Source organism: Mizuhopecten yessoensis, unplaced genomic scaffold (assembly GCF_002113885.1).
Source record: "Mizuhopecten yessoensis strain PY_sf001 unplaced genomic scaffold, ASM211388v2 scaffold716359, whole genome shotgun sequence".
Lineage (NCBI taxonomy): Eukaryota > Metazoa > Mollusca > Bivalvia > Pectinida > Pectinidae > Mizuhopecten > Mizuhopecten yessoensis.
This window is the reverse complement of record NW_018480077.1, coordinates 1,949,102-1,965,130: the sequence shown is the minus strand read 5'-3', so window position 1 is coordinate 1,965,130 and position 16,029 is coordinate 1,949,102. Positions and strand designations below refer to the sequence as shown.

The 16,029-nt window shown below is 33.9% G+C and overlaps 1 protein-coding gene across 4 annotated transcripts in view; it reads left to right on the top strand.

The window, feature by feature from the left end:
• The window catches only part of LOC110443818 (protein spire homolog 1-like), an 81,920-nt gene that overhangs the window by 1,074 nt on the left and 64,817 nt on the right, over positions 1-16,029 (top strand). The window lies entirely within an intron of this gene.

The following is a 16,029-nucleotide window of genomic DNA, read 5'->3' as shown; positions in this document are numbered from 1 at the left end:
GGCAGTCACCTGGCCCTGACCTATACTACTACACACTTCCCTCGGTTTTCACCCCAAGTCTTCACACCAAGACAACACTTTTGACAACCCAAGTCCGGGTATATTCTGCCATTTTAAGTGCATGACAGCCCACTACTACACATAAAGTGGCACAGACAAGGATTCAAACCCAGAACCTCCAAACTATAGATGGAAGTTTTTACCTATTGAGCTACCTGCGATCAAAGGATGGTTGGGTGGCACGATAGCATGCTCGCCTTTCACCAAGACGACCATAGTTTAATTCCCCGATTGGATATGAAAAGGTATAGGGGTCACATGCAGGAACATATGGGGTTTCTCAGGTATTCCGTTTACTTGCCACATTAAGACCCCCTGCACACTTTATAAATGTATACTACCTGGTCTCCCTAAATCACCTGGCCTAGTCACGATACACAGTATTCTGCTGTGCTACCAAGCATCCCACCTCAAAGTATTTTTCATAATTTACCTACTGTCAGCTTTAATTTTTTCACAATCTTACATGAGGTCTTCTTAAAAATGATTTGATAATCATCGTCTAACATTGAAATTGCACATTTTGTGTAATGTCCTGGCTAGAAGGTAACGGCCAGCGTTGTTTATTTACATGATTGTTTACGTGACTCTCACTGAACTAATTGTTTTGCAGCTGTCTATAGTAATTAGCTTCCGTAATTAAACGATTTAAGGAAGATCTATTCATTTCAAAGGTAATTTTGACAGTTTGAAATATTTATGCCTAAAATTCAATTACTAGTGTGCGTCTTGACATTAAAATTCTATTCCTGTTCATTATATTGACAGTTTATAATTAATTAATCTGTATTTAATCTGTTTTGCATAGAGTACAGATATATATATACATATGTTATATAGACTACAAATCTGCTGACAGATTTTGAAAAATTCTACTAGACTAACCCAATCTTAATTTCATACTAAATATTGAAAATATTCACTTAAATATCACTCAGATATATAATTTACTAGCCATGGGAATTGCATATCCCCTGTACACGACTCTGGGTTCTGATGTTGTGATACTGATCCTCTGGCCTCTCCTAGATCACAGTTTGTAATGTTGTCATATATCAAAGGCTAGCTGTTACCCCCACCCTATCACATACTACTAGAACTGGGAAAATGGTAAAATTCACTCTATTGATTATGCAGAAGTTTATTTGGAGTTGGTACAAATTCACATGCTCATGATCATACCTACTGTATTTCACACTATAGATTAATGTGTATAGATACTGGGCTTTATAGAAGACACTAAAACTATGAGGAGTTGGTTTAATATAAGAAATGGGTACTGGTATACAATGCATGACCTGATGGTGACACATAAGAAGCTAAGGTCCTTCACAAGGTTTCTGGGCTTCAAGTGCCACTTGTCAATATGTACATAGTTAGGACATTTACGGCACATCAGTATAACTGGGGGTACAGTAAGCTTTTGTTGACAGTCACGCAGGTGGATTTTGTGAAATGCCAGTCACTGGGAATCAATAGTAATTGGAATGCTATCGGAACAGGCACATTGCCATTGCTGATGATCAAATCTGAAAAAAATAATCGATAAGTAATTTGTTTTCATAAGAAGCGATACAACTGAACACATAGTATATCTATAAGCCAAGTTTGCAATTTTATGTGAAGATGAAATGAGTCCAACAGAATGTCAAAATTAACATATATATATATATACCTGTATCTGCAAATTCAAGTTTTTCAACAACAATAATTCTAAATAACAATACCAAATATAGTATTTTAATTCACTGTGTGCATGCATGGCTATGTTCAGTATATATTTCAAAAAAATCTTTGGAACATTTGCACATGGTATTTATTAAGTCAAACAATTTATATTGTGCTGTATTGTGGTACATTGTATATACTGTATTGTGAATAACTGATACATTGTATTTACTGTATTGTGGTACATTGTATTTACTGTGTATTGTGGTACATTGTATTTACTGTATTGTGGTACTTTGTATTTAGCGGTATCGTGGTACATACCTAGTATATATATATACTGTATTGTGGCACATTGTATGCTAGTTTACTGTATTGTGGTACATTGTATTTACTGTATTGTGGTACTTTGTATTTAGCGGTATCGTGGTACATACCTAGTATATATATATACTGTATTGTGGTACATTGTATGCTAGTTTACTGTATTGTGGTACATTGTATTTACTGTATTGTGGTACATTGTATTTACTGTATTGTGGTACTTTGTATATACTGTATTGTGGTACATTGTATTTACTGTATTGTGATACATACCTAGTATATATATATACTGTATTTTGGTACATTGTATATATACTGTATTGCGGTACATTGTATTATATAGAATCATATACTGTTTTTTCATACATTGTATACTGTATTGTGGTACAATGTATACTAGCTACTTTACTGTATTGTGGTAACGTGTATACTATATTGTGATACAGGGATATTATAAAACTTTTTAAGAGTATTATTATTTGAATTAAAAAGTTTTGCCTACATACCTACCCTAAAGGGAAATGCCTCAACTTTGTTTAGGCCTTAACCTATTTCCTGCTCATGCTTGTTGTAAACTGAATTCATTTAACATGTCACAGTTTGATTTATTGGTTTTGAAAATAAAAAAAATAATTAATTTTTAACCATTTATAATCTCTTGCTTTTGAGTTCATGAATTTTTCCAGAGTGAAATATCCTAACAGGAAATTAATAAGTTCTTATATAAACTGCATTCAGGAAAACTTTAAGGTCTGAACATTTTTGTCAGTACTTAAAATACGCTGGCTGTTTAAATATAGAGGTGTACTAATCCTATTTGAGGTATTAAAAGAAGTTGGAGGATTATTATAAGGAACGCTGAACTAAAAATGAAATGTTGGAATACAGTTCATTGTCGTACGTTGTATTAAACTTTATTGTATATATATACAGTGTACCTGTACCAACCTACTGTGGGAATCTTTATTCTAGCTATAAAATGTATACAAGTGTAAGTTTGTTTACGGTGTCATTACATGTATTCCAGTATACGTAACAATCAATACTGTTTTGTTACCATCGTCATACATGTTTGAACTGTAATGTTGATATGATGAAAAATCATTTGTAACGTGATTGTGCTAATTCAAAATCCATTTGTGAGACCTTTATGTACAAGGTGTATCATTAATTATAAAGTGTAATGTTGCGTTAGGGTTCATCTCATCAATGTCCCTACAGGAAGGGCGTAAGAATTGTACCTGCTGCCCCCCATTCAATGATTGTAAGAGGTGACTCAATTTGGGATCTTATCTTTTCTCTTCTTTTTAAACAACTTTCTTCTTCCTAATGGCTCCCTTGACAATGCCAAACTTTTGGCCTTTAGTTGAGCGTTCGCCCTTGTGAGGAAGGCTTTGGGTTCTGTTCCCTGGTCGAGACATACCAGAGTCTGTAAAAATGGTAGTTTCTACTCCTGCTTAACGCTCAGTAATTTAGGAGTGGGACGACTGGTTCGCCCGTTGTCAGTATATAATGTGACCTTGTGTGGGTGTACTGCTGGGTGTCTTCGGCAGTATGATTCAGTGAGGTAGCACTATAAGGTCAGCATCAGTTCCGCGCTATCACAAGGAGACACAATTAACCCTTTCACCACTGTAGACAATAATGGACCCCTCCATTTCAATGCATGGTAGAGTCTACTAAAGTTACATAGGGGTGAAAGGGTTAAACACGAACATGAACATATCATGATCACATAGCCTCCCAAAACACACGCATACACTACAGGCATGCATCTTGTACACAGGGGAGGCCATACTTAAATGACCATAGCTGTTGATAGGATGTTAAACAGTACTAAACCAAACCAAACCAAATCATTTGATCAAGGTCACATTTAGATGTTTAAGTTCAAATTATGCAGACCAAAGACCTATGATAACAAGTTTCTGTGTTTCACAGAACCCACTGGTCTGGAGGTTTGGATATACCAGTGGGTTCGGTTTTATCACAACAGAGCACAAATAAACTATGTAAAGGAAAGATATTAAACATTTAATTGAATATAAATGTATTTTTTAAGGTTTCAATTATGGAGATCAATTATTAGAGCATTCCGGGTATCGGATTTGAGTATGAATTTTAATGCAAATAATATAAGTCAATATATTTTTTCAGCATTTCCAGTTAAAAATGTTCGCGTGCAAGGTACACTACACTGCAGGTGTACCAAAGATATTACTAGTGAGGTGAAAAGTCTGTTAGTACTGTACCATGTAGATTTTATATTATGGTTAGAATTTATTTAAGGGATAACCCCAGATCTAGTGGAAAATCTTCCCACATAAAGTTTGAAAAAAATCGACTGTCAGGTCATGATCATTATTACCAGATGTGGATGGGACAAGAGATACATGTTTATTTGTTATAGATGTGTGAAATCAGTGGAAGAGTCGAGTTACATTTCTACCTCCCAAATATATTCCTTTACCATTGGGTACGATCTACCTGTTCCGACATTGTGTATCTTGAAGGGAATTTTCTAATATCAGCCTTACATTTGACCTTACAAAGTCACAAACACCTTGTTACCTTCCTACACAATGGGGTGCTGGTATATATATATATATAAGTAACTGGTAACACCCCATTGATTGAGGTAACGTAAGTCCTCCTGATTTACAGTTTGAGAAGTCCAGTGTCAACAATAAGGGTACCCCGGTATCGGGACAATTGTTACTGGCGAAAACCTGAGGGCAGTGAATATTCCACCTCTCCCAAGCAAAGGACGGAGTAATGAGATGTTGTCAATTGTTGTTCACACGCTGAAATACAGTTGATTCGCTTGAAAGACCACATGGATTTTTGACGAGCTGTTTTAGGTGTCATCCTGACCTGTGATTTTACACCTGAAAGTGCTATGGATTGTTAGTGCATGCAGTCCGTGCTTGAATCAGATTCATCCTGTGCAATTTGCATAATAATTGATACAGAAAGAGACGGCATCTTTTAATTAAGGGAGTAATAAAATATAAAATAAGGATACTTTGTTTTTAGTAGCTGCATATATTTGTACACATATATATATCGTGTATATTGTGAATTAAATTGACATCAATTGAAAATCTACCTGTTACAAGACGGGGAAGGTTCTACTTGTAGATTTATTATTTTTTTCTGATTACACAATACATTGATTCTTTAACAATAAAGATTGCATACTTTTTTTTTCTATACAGAGATTTGTTTTGCCTAGTTTTTCACCAGATTATTCGCTTGAAAGACCAAATGAATATAAATTGTCATCCCCACCTGTGGTTTAATTTACACTTGATTCTGAAGTGCTATGGACGCAGTTCTTGCTTGAAACTGATTCATGCAGTGAAACGAAAAATATAGTACATAATACTATAAGTTTTTATGCCCCCGTCATAAAATGGGGGGGGGGGGGGCAATAGTGTTGCCCATGTCTGTCCCGTCCCGTCCTATCCTATCCATGAGTGGGGGCATTTATGTCTTACAGACATTTTCTAGTTTTAGTAAGATTCAAGCTTAAGTATACAATAGACATTGATATGCATAAGGCTTTTTCTAGGTTTTAGTATTGTTCTGTTCTGTAACAAAACAAGGAAGGTTTTCTTATGTTAATACACAGGTCATGTTCTTGATTCATCAATATTTTTTTTTTATATTTATAACCATTTATACCACTGCACTTTCATACGTGCTTGTATATATAACATACAGCTTGTAATACCACTATGTTAGTGTATATTTTACAGGTTGTAATACCACTTTGTTAGTGTATAACATACAGCTTGTAATACCACTTTGTTAGTGTATAACATACAGCTTGCATTGTAATACCACTTTGTTAGTGTATATTTTACAGCTTGTAATACCACTATGTTAGTGTATATTTTACAGGTTGTAATACCACTTTGTTAGTGTATATTTTACAGCTTGTAATACCCCTTTTTTAGTGTATAACATACAGCTTGTTATACCACTATGTTAGTGTATAACATACAGCTTGTAATGCCACAATGTTAGTGTATATTTTACAGGTTGTAATACCACTTTGTTAGTGTATAACATACAGCTTGTAATACCACTATGTTAGTGTTTATTTTACAGGTTGTAATACCCCTTTGTTAGTGTATAACATACAGCTTTTAATACCACAATGTTAGTGTATAACAAACAGCTTGTAATACCACTATGATAGTGTAAATTCTACAGAGTGGAATACCACTTTGTTAGTGTATATTTTTCAGCTTGTAATACCACTATGTTAGTTTATAACATACAGCTTGTAATGCCACAATGTTAGTGTATGTTATACACTAACATAATTGATTCTCTACAATGTGACCTAGAAGTATTAATTCTAGGTCACATTGTAAAGAATCAATACTTCTAGGTCACGTTGTAGAGAATCAATACTTCTAGGTCACGTTGTAGAGAATCAATACTTCTAGGTCACGTTGTAGAGAATCAATACTTCTAGGTCACGTTGTAAAGAATCAATACTTCTTTGTCACATTGTAGTGTATAACATACGGCTTGTAATACCACTATGTTAGTGTAAAATATACACTAACATAGTGGTATTCCAAGCTGTTTGTTATACACTAACATAGTGGTATAAAAAGCTGTATGTTATACACTAACCTTGTGGTATTACAAGCTGTATTTTATACACTAACAAAGTGGTATAACAAGCTGTATGTTATGCCTCTTTTTTAATGTATAACATACATCTTGTAATACCACAATGTTAGTGTATAATATACAGCTTGTAATACCACTACGTTAGTGTATATTTTACAGCTTATAATACCACTATGTTAGTGTAAATTTTACAGGGTGTAATCCCACTTTGTTAGTGTATAACATACAGCTGGTAATACCACTATGTTAGTGTTTATTTTACAGCTTGTAATACCACTATTTTAGTGTATAACATACAGCTTTTAATACCACAATGTTAGTGTATATTTTACAGGTTGTTATACACTAACAAAGTGGTATTACACGTAATAGCTCAGCTATATTCACAAACATAACTGTCAGGATTTCATGTAATCAATAGTTATGCATAAAATAACCATCAACAAAGTGTTTTTCACAAGCTGTAAAATATACACTAACATAGTGTTATTACAAGCTGTAAAATATAAACTAACATAGTGGTATAACAAGCCGTAAAATATACACTAACATTGTGGAATTACAAGCTGTATGTTATACCTTAAAAAAGTGGTATTACAAGCTGTATTTTATACACTAACAAAGTGGTATTACACCCTGTAACATATACACTAACATTGTGGCATTACAAGCTGTATGTTATACATTAAAAACGTGGTATTACAAGCTGTAAAAATTTACATTAACATAGGGGCATTAAAAGCTGTATGTTATACACTAAAAAAGTGGGATTACAAGCTGTAAAATATACAATAACATAGTGGTATTACAAGCTGAAAAATATACACTAACAAAGTGGTATTCCACTCTGTAGAATTTACACTATCATAGTGGTATTACAAGCTGTTTGTTATACACTAACATAGTGGAATAACAAGCTGTATGTTATACCACTATGTTAGTGCATAACATACAGCTTGTAATACCCCTATGTTAGTGTAAATTTTACAGGGTGTAATCCCACTTTGTTAGTGTATAACATATAGCGTGTAATACCTTATGTTACTGTATAAAATACAGCTTGTAATACCACAATGTTAGTGGATAACAGACAGCTTGTAATACCACTATGTTAGTGTATATTTTACAGCTTGTGAAAAACACTTTGTTAATGGTTATTTTATGCATAACTATTGATTACATGAAATCCTGACAGTTATGTTTGTGAATATAGCTGAGCTATTACCATCAGTAACCACCCTACTGATGCTGGTGGTCTAAGATAGGGACACTCTTCATTTTAAGTGAAGTAGCTATATATAATAGGGGCTCTTCATCCTAAGTGTGTTTATAAGTACTTTAAGTGAGATTACATGGGAAAGGACAAAATATGGACACAGTTCTGTTATACTTGTATTGATATATCTGATAAATATACAAGTGTAGGTACAAAATGGTATGCTAGGCTTAGCTGTATTCAATCTGTGTTACTGTTAGAACAATTTGGACTTTCAGATTTAGTTCTACTGAATTGGAATTATAATTGGTTCAGGCCTAGGTTGTCATGATCACTTGGCCAAATAAATGTAACAGTGAGTATTTAGAAAATTTAGAAAAAGTAATGGCTTCAGTTATATTTATATCTTATTTAAATGCTTATTATCACTTAGTAGTCCTTCTGATTCTAGGTTACTTCGTATTATGCTACAGATGCTTGTAATTTTTTTATTTTTATAAAAAAGTTCTTTGTCAGCATAGAGCTGTTCTCAATGTTCTTTATATTGAAAATTTGTATTTTGCAAAAACTTAACATGGCATATAATGATGTATATTGTACTTTGTGCCCTTAAATTATTCTTTAACCATTTATACATATACAGGACTAGAAATAAATTTTAAAACCACCAGTCAGTGGAGCTAGTAATTTCAAATTTTACTAGTGCATCTGCAAAATCTACAAACCAAATGTTATTAACATGATAAGTAATATCAAATTTTGACTTGTCAATTGGGCTAGTTCTTTTTTAGAACCACTAGCAATATATAGTCCATCTGGAAATTTCCTTAGTCTGTGCAATCTGATTAAAACCATATCTTTAATTCCAAAGGAACTGACTGGAACGTACAGTATCGGAGACAAATTAAAGATCTGGTTTTAATCAGGTTGTTTTTAGCCCTGCTATATTATATTGATAGTTTCAAAATTGCTTCATTCAAACAACATATCTTCCAGAATATATTTGAAATTGATCTACTGCATCGGAATTCAAACATGAAGATATATTTAATTCCATACAAAACTGCCACTGATACAAAATCAAATGAAGACTCCAGTGTTAAGTGAAATATATTGATTAATTCTGACATTTCTAAACAGTGTAGCTACTTGCACTTGCATGTAGTCCTTGTCATTTATCAAAGCAGACCCAACAATGCTAATAGCCAAGTCACATGCTCAGTTAGGACCAGGACACAACCTTCGATGGTACATAAGTACGTCTGTATGGAAAAAACAACCCGTTTTCTCCAAATCCTGAGTGCGAGTACAGGCTGTTGTCCTTAACTAAATCAATAGCTTTCCTAACTGTTAATACATCTTCTGTGGGAGTCGGTCGTGTCCCAGAATAGATTCACTTAACTCGAGCTTCATTCACTAGACTTGGCTATTGGTATGTTGTTGGAGGTTTAATTGCATGGTACCACTTTGATGCCAATTACTAAAACTCTCAACAAATATAACTGGTGTAATGTATTTCAAATCTGTAAACTGTGTTACTGTAAAGGTATGGGTTCACAACCTAATTTATAACCATCAGTTGTGTTGCACAAGCTAGGAGCACCTTTTAAGGCAGGGTGCCCAAGCACTTTGTTGTGTCTCCGACAAAGAAGAGTTCCAACTTGTTTGGCATTTTTCCTAACCTGGAGTTGCTTACCCATTTATCATAATTTCCTTCACTACAAGGATTCGATCCCAGGACTTCCTGATTATAATAAACCATGGAGCTAGACCACTGAGATACTCAGGCCATGATATTTTTAAAGTTACCTAATACCTTCTGCAGGAAAATTTTCCCATTGTTTTAACTCCCTAAAAAGGCCTGTTAAACCTATGATTGTCTTTGTATGAATATAGATAGAGGAAGTAACATAAAGTTAACAGGAATATAGCTTTTAAGGCCCGTAGAAAAGTGGTGGGACACTGTCTTAGCTCATTCACCCCTGAACACACATTTTAACTCTTCCAATTCAAGGTTGGATAAGTTAATTATGAAATTTTAGGGGTGAATGAGTTAATCCTAAAGTTGGCCCAATTTTTTTTTTCAAAATGTTTTTCTCAATCTCATGAAAAAAAAAATCACATTTCATTGATTAATATGATGGCTTTAATAATTTAAAGGGATTTGGTAATTAAACTATATATTCCCATTATCAAATCCTGGATACATATACCTGATCAATATTTCAGGTAAATGTTGATAATCTCACCACCGGATGAATGATAGCAGTGTATCTGTATGTATTGTACATCAAAGAACTAGATGGATCTCAGTGGAAATGGAGACACATTAAGTAATTTCATTGATTTCCTCTGGTAACTGTTTACACTTATGTACATTACTACATACATCAAAGGTATCGAACATTAATTAATAATGGATATTTTATTTCAAGTGGTCCAAATACAGATTCGGTTCTATGTGCTATAGACCTACTGAATCTTAACAAAGACAACTTTGCATAGATGTTATTTGTGCTTGATAGCATGAAGTCAGGGAGTCATCAAGGCACTTTTTAGATCTATTTAAAGGACCCATTCCCAAAGAAAAAAAAGTGTGTGATATATTTTAGATTTGTTTATAAAGGACCCATTCTCAATAATAAAAGTATGTAATATTTTCTAATTTGCCCCTTCAAAATTCCCAAAGGAGAGAATAAACAAATTCATTATGATTGAGTTCTAAAATGTGGAAGATGCAGGGAGGACAGAATAATCATGTTGACATAAAGGTCGGCTTAAATAAAAGGTAGACAGTCTAATTTCCTGTATTCAGATTTATTACAATGTTTATCCAAATTTTCCAAAAAGATTTTAATTTCATGTCATGGCCCGTTTCCCAAAACCCCCGATGTACCCTCTGACAGTTAGTACATAGCGCTATACCTCAACTGTAGACATCACACTTGGCAAAATTTGCACCCTTATGCACCCGAAAAAGCATGTAACTGATGTTTACATATCTTGGATGACTAATGTGTGTTCTGCTTGCAGTCAGTAAGTACACTTGTAAATTGGTATTTATTTTTTCACCTGTATAGGTTTGTTCACAATTAACTGTATATATTGCCCTTTGCATTTTGGGAACCATACATTTTAGCACTAGTTACATCGAAGAACAATTGGTTAATGTTTTGAAATCAGTTATGAATTTGAAATGCAATACAAGATCTCATAAATATTGCATATTTGACTGGCTTTGGACTGTAACTGCTATACAGGAACCAGATACATTGTACACGTATGTGTTGGATCCGTCACGATTTCTGGTGAAACTTTTACTGTGAAATACCAGTGTTGTTAAGGCCGGAGGGCTTACCGGAGGATTTATCAGCCCGGCTGATGGTGGGGGGACGTTTACCTGGTATATAATTACCTGTAACTGATTGGTGCAATTATCCCCTTGTCACCTGGAATATTGACAGGTGACAGTTTCTGGCTGATTAAACCGCCACAGAGACACCCCACAGTGACACTGGAGGTCACCATGAAAATGTTGGATAGAAAAACTATGATAGCAAGGTCACGAAAACTAACAAAATTTTCGCTGAAAAAAACTTATCATTCACCATGATGCCCATCTACTCTTGCACAAAAATGTCTGAAGAGGTATAGGGATATATACATACTCCTCATTTTAACCCATATATATATACACCTATTATATACACCTCTGGGTTAGAACTGGTCACCATTGTTTTGAAGAATTACACCTTTATTTAGTATTTGTATACATATACTGTGTAATGTTTACTCCTGGTACCCTGTTATATTGATCTTCCTAGTCCCATTAACCTCCAAAAATATATATCTGTATAGTGAGGTTTTCTCTGCCGTAATAGTAATGGACACGTTCTTGCATATGACGTACTTTAAGAAAAGTGTACCTGGTATATAGATGTTGAATATATTTGATTGTTTAGATGGAAATAAATGTGAACATGTCAGTAAAGTACGACATTCAGGTAATATGGTTTGTATATTTCACGATATGTAACTTTTATCATAAGACCATAGCTACCTACTCTGTAAATCAATAATTTTAAGTCAGGTTTTAGAGAATCAATAATTTTAGGTCACATTTTAGAGAATCAATACTTCTAGGTCACGTTGTAAAGAATCAATACTTCTAGGTCACTTTGTAGAGAATCAATAATTTAAGGTCATGTTTTAAAGAATCAATACTTCTAGGTCAAGTTGTAAAAGAATCAATACTTCTAGGTCACGTTGTAAAAGAATCAATATATACTTCTAGGTCATGTTGTAGAGAATTAATACTTCTTCGTCACATTGTAAAGAATCAATACTTCTTTGTCACATTGTAAAGAATCAATACTTCTAGGTCACAATGTAAAGAATCAATACTTCTAGGTCACAATGTAAAGAATCAATACTTCTAGGTCACATTGTAAAAGAATCTAGGTCACGTTGTAGAGAATTAATACTTCTTCGTCACATTGTAAAGAAACAATACTTCTAGGTCACGTTGTAAAGAATCAATACTTCTTTACAATGTGACCTGGAAGTATTGATTCTTCACAATGTGACAAAGAAGCATTGCTTCTTTAAATTGTGACCTAGAAGAATTGATTCTGTACAACGTGACCTAGAAATATTGATTCTTTACAATGGGACCTAGAAGTATTAATTCTAGGTCACATTGGTAAGAATCAATACTTCTTTCTCACATTGTAAAGAAACAATCCTTCTAGGTCACGTTGTACAGAATCAATTCTTCTAGGTCACAATGTAAAGAATCATACTTCTAGGTCACGGTGTAAAGAATCAATACTTCTTTCTCACATTGTAAAGAATCAATACTTCTAGGTCACATTGTAAAAGAATCTAGGTCACGTTGTAGAGAATTAATACTTCTAGGTCACATTGTAAAGAATCAATACTTCTTTGTCACATTGTAAAGAATCAATACTTCTAGGTCACGTTGTAAAAGAATCAATACTTCAAGGTCACGTTGTAAAGAATCAATACTTCTAGGTCACATTGTAGAGAATCAATACTTCTAGGTCACGTTGTAGACAATCAATACTTCTAGGTCACATTGTAAAAGAATCTAGGTCACGTTGTAGAGAATTAATACTTCTAGGCCACATTGTAAAGAATCAATACTTCTAGGTCACTTTGTAGAGAATCAATACTTCTAGGTCACGTCGTAGAGAATCAATACTTCTGGGTCACGGTGTAGAGAATCAATACTTCTAGGTCACATTGTAAAAGAATCTAGGTCACGTTGTAGAGAATTAATACTTCTAGGTCACATTGTAAAGAATCAATACTTCTAGGTCACTTTGTAGAGAATCAATACTTCTAGGTCACGTTGTAGAGAATCAATACTTCTGGGTCACGTTGTAGAGAATCAATACTTCTAGGTCACGTTGTAAAGAATCAATACTTCAAGGTCACGTTGTAAAGAATCAATACTTCTAGGTCACATTGTAGAGAATCAATACTTCTAGTTCACGTTGTAAAGAATCAATACTTCTAGGTCACGTTGTAAAGAATCAATACTTCAAGGTCACATTGTAAAGAATCATTCATTCAGGGTCACTTTGGATGGGTCTAGCTATACACATACACATATATATGTTGTAATTATTAAAATACTTCAGACCGCTGTACGAATATAAATGATTGCAGTATATAAATATTGTTGTACACTATGTACAGGGGGTGTGTATATATACAGAGTGGCGAAACTTTGATGTATTTACTTTGCTAATTGGCAAAATAACCAACATTACGGATCACATGACTTAAGTTCAATGAAGCGTTAACTTTCAACAGAGTAATGGATACAGTACGTATACGAGTGTAATTTACAGTTAAATTTTGGAAGCCATTCAATATTTACTGGGTGTATATTATACCCCCTGAACCACGATTTTACCTATCATGTTTATATTTAAAAGGGTAGACATTCTTCAAATATCTTTGCTTACAGACTTTTCTCGTTAGATCAGAAACCCACCCTATTGACTCAGGCAATTATTAGGGGATTTATTTTGTAGATATAAATCTACGTTCTGTGGTTGATATGTTTATATTGAGAATACTGGTTACTTGTGCCAGATTTTATGGTGAAGGAGGAATGCACGTGAAAAAAATATTACAAATAACAGAGATAAGGTTGTTTGATTTTGGTATTAAATTTAATATTTTGTTATTGGATTTTCAACCAAAACTTTCGTGAATTTTTGCTCCGTCATGCTTGACTAACAAGACGTTAACCTTCCAATGTTCATTTTGTAGCCCGAGTTCCTATTGGTATAACTAATTGAAGATTTATATAACTTAATAACAATAATTGTGTCGAGAGATTTCACAAAGCCTGTTCTTTTGTGAGGACAACAAAGTGAAGAATGTTATTTGTGAAAAAATAATCAGCTGAATTGCTATATTCAGAGTGCACTATGTAATCTATTCACCTGCTAGGCATTTCTATTGATTTTGGTTTGTAAATATTTTCTTTTTTCATTTGAAAGAAGCTAAAATTATCAGAAACAGTTTTAATACTAAAAGGTTTTGTACACAAACTATAAATACATATCTTTACATATTTTACAGTAATTATAAAATCAGTCTTTCCGACTTTATTTGTGTGCAGGGGTTTTAATGAGGGAAGAAACCAGATTACCTGGAGAAAACCCAATTGATCGGGCAGGTATCCCATACCCTATAGTCCCATACGACTTTGTTACATCCAATCGGGGAACCAACCGCAATCTGCGTGGTGAAAGGCGAGTGAGCTAGTATAAGTTTGATCATACTGTATGTACCATGTACATAAATGTATACAGCCATCAGGAGGACTGAAGTACACACAAGAGCTGTCATGACAGATATCCTGTCGGGCAGCTACCTGCTACACGCAAACAGTGAAACTGCATTGCACAGTAAATAAACCCAATTAAATTTATGAATGAAACTTGATTTCAGTTTGGAAAATGTTAAACTAACATCACAGCCCTTTACTACGTAATGTAAACACTATCTACCCAAAATATGACCGAACACTTAAAGTCTGTTTATTTTTTGTAAAAGACATTATTTACAGATTAAATAAAAAAGACACAGTGACATAGGGGATAGCATTACAGGTACAAATATATATAATTAACTTAAACTCTGACAAGGTGTGTGCAGGTTACATAATTATAGATACCAACTAGTACTCTACACTATGTTTGTTCAGTGCGATTAGTTGTCTCCCATATAGGTCGTTTGGGAGTCTTACAAGTTGTTTTGGAGTGGCCGCGAGAAGATATTCTCATACAATTGGTCAGGGAGTGGCCATGAGAAAATATCCTGATATAATTTAGTGGGAGTGACAATGGGAGACATCGTGCTGTGGTTCAGAGAAGGATGTCTTAGAGTTGATTAAGAAATGAAAGATCATAGTAGGTCTCTTGTTTATTAGAAGTAAATCAGGTTTTAAACAGAGGTAAGACATTATAAAGTTTTGATGAGGCTATCAAATAGCTATAGTGGTATTATAAGGCCACTAACAATAGAATTTTCTGGGGGTTGCAAATTAAAGCACACAGTGCATAAATCAAAACAGTTAACTGCATCTAGATCTGCAATAATTGGACAAGTGTTTGCATGTTTTCTATCAAATACCCCATCAATTTTTGATCTTTTTGAAACTATGTAAAGTTCTGCTTCCATGAAAACTCATGGTGAGCATGATTGCGTTGATCTGTGGATGTGATTCTAGTTTGCTGCATTTGAACATCACTGATGAGATTATTGAGCACATTATTTTTTTATACATTCACATATTTTTGACATTTATTGAAATTGAAATTGATAGCCATGTAAACCTATGGCCTTGAATCATAGGGACACCTATACACCTATACACCTGTACTACTTTAGAGTAAAAGCAAGGTAACTCATACACTCTGGCATTTGTACTAACTAGCTCTGCACCCAAATATTCATGCAAAGAAATTTATGGCTTTTAATTTCTTAAACTGGTTTTGCAATGATAAATACCGGAAGTTCTTATTTATAAGGATTTCAAACCTAGGGTTAATTACCGTGGTAAA